A 9,401-nucleotide genomic window follows, 5' to 3' on the forward strand; every position below is an offset into this window, starting at 1 on the left:
GTCAATACAGCAAGCAGTGAAGCAAATAACAGAACAATGGGCTTTGGGTGAGTAACAATAAGTTTCGGGCAAGGGAGAAGGAATTCAGGTAAACAAGCCAATCAGTAACAGGACAATAGGTTTGGGAAAACAAGTCGTGCCTAATCTCTTTCTTATCACTGGCAAGTCTCCAACATGTAGTATACAGCATAGAGGCCTGTGGGGGCTGCAGTTGTCAATAGTGCAGCCATGTTTAAATGGCATATATCCCCACATGCTTCCTAAACAGAAAAGAGAGAATTTATATCAAAATAACAGTAAGTCTCTTAATATTTAAAAATGTTATGTATATGTAGGTGTGTGTGTATGTGTGTATCTATCATCTGCCTATAATACAAAGCACAGTCTGTGAGGTCTCTCTCTCACCTTCTAGCTGTGTTACATAAACTGTCTGATCTCTCAGTTTTTTCAGCTGTAAAATGGGGATAATAATAGAACAGTCTTGTTGTTCTGAAGATTAAATGAGATGACATAAGTAATGCACTTAGCTAAATGTCTAACTTGGCAAAGAAAGAGCAAAATAAATATTAACTATTATTATTTTTTTACTTGTATACCAGTGTTCATTGAATATAATTCACAATAGCCAAAATGTGGAAACAATTCAAGTGTTCATCAACAGATGAACAGATAAACAAAATGTGGTACATACACACAATGAAGTATTATTCTGCCACAAAAAGGAGTGAAGTTCTAATACATGCTACGACATGGGTAAACCTTGAAAGCATTCGCTGAGTGAAATAAGGCATCACAAAAGGACAAATATTGCAAGATCCCATGCATCTGAGATATCTAGAATAGACAAATGCAGAGGCAGAAAGTAGATTGTGATTACAAGGGGCTAGGGGGAAGAGGAAAAATGAGGAGTTAGTGTTTAATGGGTATAATTTCAGGTGATTAAAAGTTTGGAAACAAATAGTTGTGATGGTTGCACAACATTGTATGATTAATGCCGCTGGACTGTACACTAAACATGGTTCAAATGGCAATGTTTTTTTAAGAAGGACAGCTCCAGTGAGGGGCCCTGAAGACCTTGCACACTGTACCCACATAGGCCAACCAGCCAGTCTTCACCTGCAGCCAATCTTAGCCTTGTGATACTCTTGGAACAGAGAGTGGGAGGCTTGTGAGAAGGTGTTGGTGAGGCCCTTCCCTATCTTCAGGGAGGTGGTCCTGAGGCAGTTCCTGACCTCTGGTATTCTGACATGGTAGAAGGCTTCCTGTCCTACACCTTCAGAGTTGAGCTACAGCAGTGACATCACTAGGGTTGGTGTCACCTGGTGTAGGAACTCATGGTGTCACCCCCCTCCCATGGGGGGGGGCTGGCAGGCAAACACTTCCTGTGGACTGAGTGACTTGTCCCCAGCCAGCCTCCAGTGCCACACCTCAAAGCCCTCCCCTCCTGAGGTTCCCCACAGCCCCTCCCCTCTCCCATTGGCCAAGGCAGAGAACCTCCCCTCTGCCCAATGGTGGATGCAGTGGCCCGGCCACCCGCATCCTGACTGAAGGGTCATGGGGTGGGTGGTGGTGATGAGTTTCCACACTGGGTAACAACAACCCTAGTGACTGGTGGGTGATGGGGTGGGTGGTGGTGACGAGTTTCCACACCGGCTGATGAGTGACACCAACCTTAGTGACTGGCAGCTGATGGGGGGGTGATGAGTTACCCCACTGGGTGATGGCTGACAACAACCCTAGTGATGCCACTGCCTTGGGGCCCCTCCCCTGGTGTCCCTTCCCTAAACAGCATCCCACTGCAGACCCCGGGGTCATTTTGATGTCATCCCCTCTGAAGTGTCAGGGGATGTGGACTGGTTCCCCCGCACCATCTTAGTGACACCACTGACTATAAAACCACTCCACAGAAGTCCAGAACTGACTTCTCAGCAAGGAGATATGCATAACTCATGATATAGGCACCTGGTTCTGTGTCGTATGTTTTAAAAAAATAACAAACGCTTATGTTGAGGGCTGATTTTCAATAGGTGTAGAAAATCATGATCCAGAAGCAGGTCGTCTAGAAATGGGTTAGCATAAACTCAAACTTGCTGTGTGTAATGGGTGAGGAGGAGGACCCCTTTGTGGCCATGCCCCTTTCCTCAGGAGGAGAGGCTTTCAACACTGGACCCTGCCACAGCACGGTGCACAGTGGGGTGCACGTGAAGCAGCCAAGGCTCCTCCCTGCCATGTCCTTCCTCCTGAGCAGGATTCTGACTTAGAGGTATTCAGTCATAATCTCACAGATGGTGGCTTTGCCCAATTGGCTCTTCAGCCACGTGTTGTACTTTTTGCTGTGTGGGATGAGGTCTTCTCTATTCACTGAGTTTGAATCTAAAATTGGTTAATTGCATCTATTTTATTGTGGTGAAAATACACATAACAAAACGTATGCCACCTCAATAATTTCTACATGTACAATTCAGTGATTATTTTCAATTATTTTCTTCAAGTCGTGCACCCATTGTTGCTATCCTTTTCCAAATCATTCCACCACCATTAACATAATGCCCCCTAAGAATAAGCTTTCCCTCCCTCCCTCCCCTGGTAACCACTAATAATCTTTGGTTTTATGTATTTGCTTATTTCATATAAGTGAGATCATATAATATATGTGATTCATTGTATCTTTACTGGCCAAATCCATCTGGCCTTGGCCTTGTCTGCTGGGACATTCCTTGGCAACAATGTTCCACCAACATTGAGCTAAATGGGCTACAACTGTGGTTGTGACCCACTGGTGGACTGTTCATCACACACACTAAAGATATTAATCCAAAATTTTTGTTTTGGTAGGGTGGGTGCCAGGCCACAATATAAATGTTGTTTGTTCCTGTGGATGTGGCTCACATAGGTGAGGAGACTGCTACAAGAGGCACAGTATCCTGTCAAGACAATGGCAGAGTGTTCCTGGAACAGGTTCTGGGATCTCAAGAGACAGCTCCTGATGACAGCAACTTTCTGTCCCTACTCTCTGCAGAGCTCAACTGGTCAGCCTTGGCTCTGTGGCAAATGCCCACCACAGCATGGCCCCAACCTGCTTCCATCAGTTGGAAGGTGGCCCCATGGTGTGGATTCTATGTAACAGCCTGACACCTACTGAAGGGAGGACTTGTCAGGTCTCTTCTAGCTCTGGCATTCTGTGATTTTGCTGAGAGACTTGTCCCCCAACAGGAGGCCCACTGAGGCCCAGTGTGCTCAGTGTCTGCAACCAGGCACCTTGCAGAAGAACTGCTATGGAGGAGTAAAGGTTCCCTCCCACTTTTATGGACTGACCACCTGGTGATGACTTCCATCCATCTTCAGGAAAGAGCGGGCATCACCCGAGGCACACGCTCAGATTGTAAAGATGCCTGGGATGGCCAGAGCGACAGGGAAGTACCACAATCACCAACTATCTATTATAATTATTATGAATACTATTACTGGCATTACTGCTAATATCAGTAATTGAAAGGGAATGTTTATCATCATCATCACTATTTAACAATATGGTACCAGCTAAGTAAAGCATGGAATCATATCTTGTTGGGATGCTTTACTTACATAATATTTAAGAAGAATTCTAGGAACACACCACCACCCCTCTGTCAGTTTTTGTTACCGTGGCAGTTTGCGAGTGGCTGTGTTGCTGAAAGCTATGACACTGGTATTTCAAATACCAGCAGGGTCACCTATGGTGTACAGGTTTCAACAGAGCTTCCAGACTAAGTCAGACTAGGAAGAAAGGTCTGCTGATCTACTAATGAAAATTAGCCAATGAAAACCCTGTGGATCACCCAGAACATTGCCTAATATAGTGCTAAAAGATGAGCCCCATAGGTTGGAAGGCAACAATGGACTCAAACATGCCAGCGATCATGAGGATTGGGGCAGTGTTTCCTTCTGTTGTACGTGGGGTTGCTGTGAGTTGGCACCAACTAGACAACAACTAACAACAACAACTAGGAACACAACAAAATGCCATTTTAGTGTAGGCCCAGAGATACCAGTTGGGTTGTTCTCAGATGTATAAGTAACAGGAACTGAACTAAACAAGTCCAGTACAGGAGGACAGCTCACTGCAGTGTAGAACTTGAATCTGGAGATAGTTTCTGTGCTAGCCTGCCATTCTTAGACTTGTCCCTTGAGCTTGTCCCTGCAAGGTCACTGAGTCTCACGGAGGAGACAGTTTATCCGGCATCAGAAGAGAAAGTGGGGCCCCCACTTCCATCACTATGTACCCACCCTCAGAAGGTCTAGCCTCACTTCTCATTGTCAGAACTGCATGTCATGCTCAGGCCTAAATCAACTGCCAGCCAAGGGGCAGAATTCTTTGTTTGCCTTAGATCAATCAAAATTCACCCCTGGGACTGGACTGTGGTCTCTCCTCCCGCAAGCTCTTAATGCCCCCGAAGTAAATATAATCAGGCTCCTTCTAGCTAAGAAGAAGGAGGAGTGACTGTTGACCAGCCAACCCACTGTGTCTGTCACATCCAGGACATAAAACATTGTATGTTATGCTAAAAAATAAAAAAATAAAAAAATAAAAGAAAACTGTGCATAAACTAAAGACTAGAAAGTGGACGAATATTCTTTCAAATTTTCACAGCATTTACCTTTAGATCATGAGTAAATGGATTTTTTGTCTTTCTTATATTTTCTAAGTTTTATAAAATTAGTATGTAAAAATAAAATAAAATCTATTAAAATATTAATACTTATTTTCTCAATTTAGAGTTAAATTCACACAGGACAAAAATGCTTTTAAAAGTACAGTGTGAAAACGATTCATGTTTGGCTCTCACAAGTGCCAATTTGTTAAAGAGGAGACAAGCAGACATTTTACACATGCTTCTCTTAAGTCCTTATTCAAATTGTCCAGAAGGTCAAATTCCATTCTGACCACAGACTTACAGCAGGACAGAATTATTTCCAGTTTTCAAAATTGTTTGTGAGCTGAAATGTGACTGTTAAAGTCTAAAAAGAGATATAAAAAAATTTACTGTTTTAGTAAGGCCAAGATTCCTAACATGGATCAGTGTAACACTCCCAGTTGCCCTGCAGTAATAGGAGGCAACACATTAGTGCAGGAAAAACATTGATGAATTAAGGAGATATATTTTTCAGATATGATAGAAGTGCAAGATATAGCAACTAATATTTTTTCCTTAGGGTTAGTAGTATAAATACGATAAACTAAAATCCTATTGTTCTCCATGGACTATAAATCATGTCCACATTCATCATCTTTTCTAGTTCTCACAGTAAGTGAAAAACTGGGCTGCAGAGAAGTTAAGTGAACTTGCTAAGCTGCTTCTTAAATTTATAAGCAACTTCAGAACCAAGGATATCCAAAATGCTCTTGAAGAAGAAACAAGTGGGACAACCTGCTCTATCAGGTATCATATCAGCTCTTTGATAAGATGTAATAATGAAGACTGTATGGTAGTGGCTTGGGGAGACAAATAGACCAACGAGTCAGTATGAAGAGCCACGAATCACACATGTATGGATACAGAGGTGGCAGGGTGGGCCACTGAGGAAAGGGTTGACTTTTGATAAGTGGTTGGGATAGCTATTTATCGATATGGGAAAACATGAAATTGGACCCCTACCTCACACCTTACATGAAAATAATTCTAAGTGGAATAAAGACATAAATGTGAAAGGCAAAACTATAAAGCTTTTAGATGTTTCAGTTTAGAAGATGATTTGGTTATCCCAAAACTGTGGCTTAAAACAACCATTTTATTTTGCTTACAATTTCATGGGTCTGTGTTCTGCCAAGTTCACCAAGCCAGTCTGTCTGTGTGTCTCTCTGCCTCTTTCTCTCTGTATGTACATATCTAAGAATAAAGACATTCTCTTACATAATCTGAGCACAGTTATCAATCTCAGAAAATCTGAATGCATTAATTTAAATATGAATACAATATTCTAAACCTGAACAGAATACAGTATTCTAAATCTGAATACTTTCATCTAATACGATAAAGTACTGATTACAATATTCTAAATCTGAATGCAATACAGCATTCTAAATCTAAATACAAGACTTTTATCTAATACCAGCCAAACTGGTGCTGAATTGACTCTGACTCATGGAGACCCTATGTGTCAGAGTAGAACTATAGTTTTCAATGGCTCATTTTTTGGAAGTAGATTGCCAGGTCTTTCTTCCAAGTTGTCTCTGGGTGGACTCGAGCCTCCAGGCTTTTGGTTAGCAGTTGAATGTGTTAACTGTTTGCACTATACATGTCAAATACAATATTTAATACTAAATTCAATTCTAAATATGAATACAAGACTTTGATCTAATTCATGATCCACATTCCAATTTTACCAATTAACTCAGTATTGTCCTTTACAGCAATTTCTTTTTTTCTGTGCAAGATCAAGTCTAGAATCACAGGCTGCATTTAGTTGTCATGTCCTTTTAGCTTCCTTTAATCTGGAAAATTCCTCAAGCTTTCTTTGTCATTCAAGACATTGACTTTTTTTTTTTTTTTTACAACTGGAATTAAAAAAAATTTTTTTTTGGTGAAAGTATACACAGCGTAAGTATACTCATTCATCAGTTTCTACGTGTATAATTCAATAACATTGGTTACATTCTTCACATCGTGTCACCATTGTCATTATCTCTACCATATTGTTTTACCACCATTGACTTAGACTTACTACTCTCTAAACTTCTCATCTATGCTTTAGAGTTAGGGTTGACAATTTAATCTTATATAGATAATTCTTTAAAAGAGTACAATGCTCATTCTTTACTAATTTATCCAGTTTAGTTTAAAGATAACTTCAGGGAATAATTTTGGTTCATGGTTTGAAAATTTTCTCAGAGTGATGGATTTGGGGATTCTCCCAGTCTTCATAGGTCCAGTAAGTCTGGATTCTATAAAAATTTTAAATTCTGTTCCAAAATGCCCCCCTTTGATCAGGATTCATCTATTGATTTCTTGATCAAAACATTCAGTAATGGTAACTGGGCATCATCCACTTCCTCTGGTCTCATGGCTAAAAGTTCATGAAGGCAGTTAGACCTGCAGTCCAGTTCCTTCTCCAATTCCTGGGTCTCCTTCCTCTGCTGTTAACCTCTGGAATTTTAAGAAGTGATAAATCTTATCGAGTATTAACTAAATGCCAGGCACTATGTTAACTTCTAGGACTCTCACTTAATTTTACAACAAGACTCCGATGTAGGTGCTATTCTGATGCCCTTTGTACAGATGAGAAAACAGAGGCTCAGAGAGATAAAGTTGCACATACAGCTTTCAACTAGCAGAGCTGGGATACGAAGGACATTGACATTTTTTTGAAGAGAATAGATAAATTATTTTGTAGAATGTCCCCTTAATTTGGGTCTGTCTAATGTTTCCTCCACGAGTAAAATTTTGCTGAAGACAATTCAAGAACTGTTGCAGCAGTACATCAACAGGGAACTGCCAGAAATTCAAGCCAGATTCGGAAGAGGATGTGGAACAACGGATATCATTGCTGATGTCAGATGAATCTTGGCTGAAAGCAGATAATACCAGAAAGATGTTTACCTGTGTTTTATTGACTATGCAAAGGCATTTGACTGTGTGGGTCATAACAAATTATAATAACATTGTGAAGAACGGGAATTCCCGAACACTTAATTGTACTCATGAGGAATCTGTACTTAGAACAAGAGGCAGTCGTTTGAACAGAACAAGGGGCCATTGTATGGTTTAAAATCAGGAAAAGTGTGTCAGGGTTGTATCGTATCACCATGTTTATTCAATCTGTATGCTGAGCAAGTAATCCGAGAAACAGTACTATATGAAGATGATTCAGCATCAGGATTGGAGGAAGACTCATTAACAGCCTGTGATATGCAGATGACACAACCTTGCTTGCTGAAAGTGAAGAGGACTTGAGGCACTTAGTGATGAAGATCAAAGACCACAGTCTTCAGTATGGATTACACCTCAACATAAAGAAACAAAAATCTTCACAACTGGACCAATAAGCAACATCATGATAAACGGAGAAAAGATTGAAGTTGTCAAGGATTTCATTTTACTTGGATCCACAAGCAACACCCATGAAAGCAGCGGTCAAGAAGTCAAATTGCTTGGGAAAATCTGCTACAAAAGACTTCTTTAAAGTGTTAAAAAGCAGAGATGTCTCTCTGAGGACTAAGGTGCACCTGACCCAAGCCATGGTATTTTCAGTTGCCTCATACGCATGTGAAAGCTGGACAATGAATAAGGAAGACTCTAGAAGAACTGATGCCTTTCAATTATGGTGTTGGCAAAGATCATTGAATACGCCATGGACTGCCAGACGAGCTAAGAAATCTGTCTTGGAAGAAGTACAGCCAGAATGCTCCTTAGAACTGAGGATGGCGAGACTTTTTCTCAGGTACTTTGGACATGTTGTTAAGAGGGATTAATCCCTGGAGAAGGAAATCATGCTTGGAAAAGTAGAGGGTCAGCGAAAAAGAGGAAGACTCTCAATGAGATGGACTGACACAGTCAACAATGGGCTCAAACAGCAATGATTGTGAGGATGGTGCAGGAACAGATTGTGTTTCATTCTGTTGTATGTAGGGTTGCTGTGAGTTGAACCAACTTGATGCCACATAACAACAACAACAACAAGGTTTCCTCATGATCAGATTTCAGGTTATGCATTTTTTGGTGGTAATGCCACCGAAGGGAGCTGCTAAAAGGATGACAATTGTTGCCTCTGAGAAGAGAAGTTGAGGGTGGGAAGCAGCAGGGCAGGGACTGTGGTTTCCTCTAGAAATTCTTCTGCATTATTTGAGTTTTTAACTGGAGACATATAATTATTTTATTTTTTTGTCATATACAATGCTTTATTTCAGTTATCTAGACCTCAGTTATCCGGCAAACTTACATATCTAAAACATAGATGATAAAAAATAAGTCTCCAAACAGCTAGGTTAGGAAGTCACACAACTAGGTTAGGAAACAACATTGTATAGAATAGAATATGTGTTCTATTACACAGCACGAGCTTAGGAATTAGACATGTTAGGTGCCGTCGGGTCGGTTCTAACTCAGAGCAACCCCATATGACAGGGTAGAACTGTCCCATAGGGTTTTCTTGGTTGTAATCTTTTATTTTTAATTTTTTTATTGTACTTTAGATGAAGGTTTACAACAAGGTTAGCAAACTACTTTCTCATTAAACAATTAATACAGCTATTGTTTTGTGACATTGGTTGCTAACCCCACAACATGTCAATACTCTCCGCTTCTCGACCTTGGGTTTCCCATGACCAGCTTTCCTGTCACCTCCTGCCTTTTTATCCTTGCCCCTGGGGGGCCATAATCTCCAGGTTTCTCCAGTCTCTGTCAGACCAGTAAGTCTGTTTTTTT

The sequence above is a fragment of the Trichechus manatus genome, unplaced genomic scaffold (genome assembly GCF_000243295.1).
Source record: "Trichechus manatus latirostris isolate Lorelei unplaced genomic scaffold, TriManLat1.0 scaffold00042, whole genome shotgun sequence".
Lineage (NCBI taxonomy): Eukaryota > Metazoa > Chordata > Mammalia > Sirenia > Trichechidae > Trichechus > Trichechus manatus.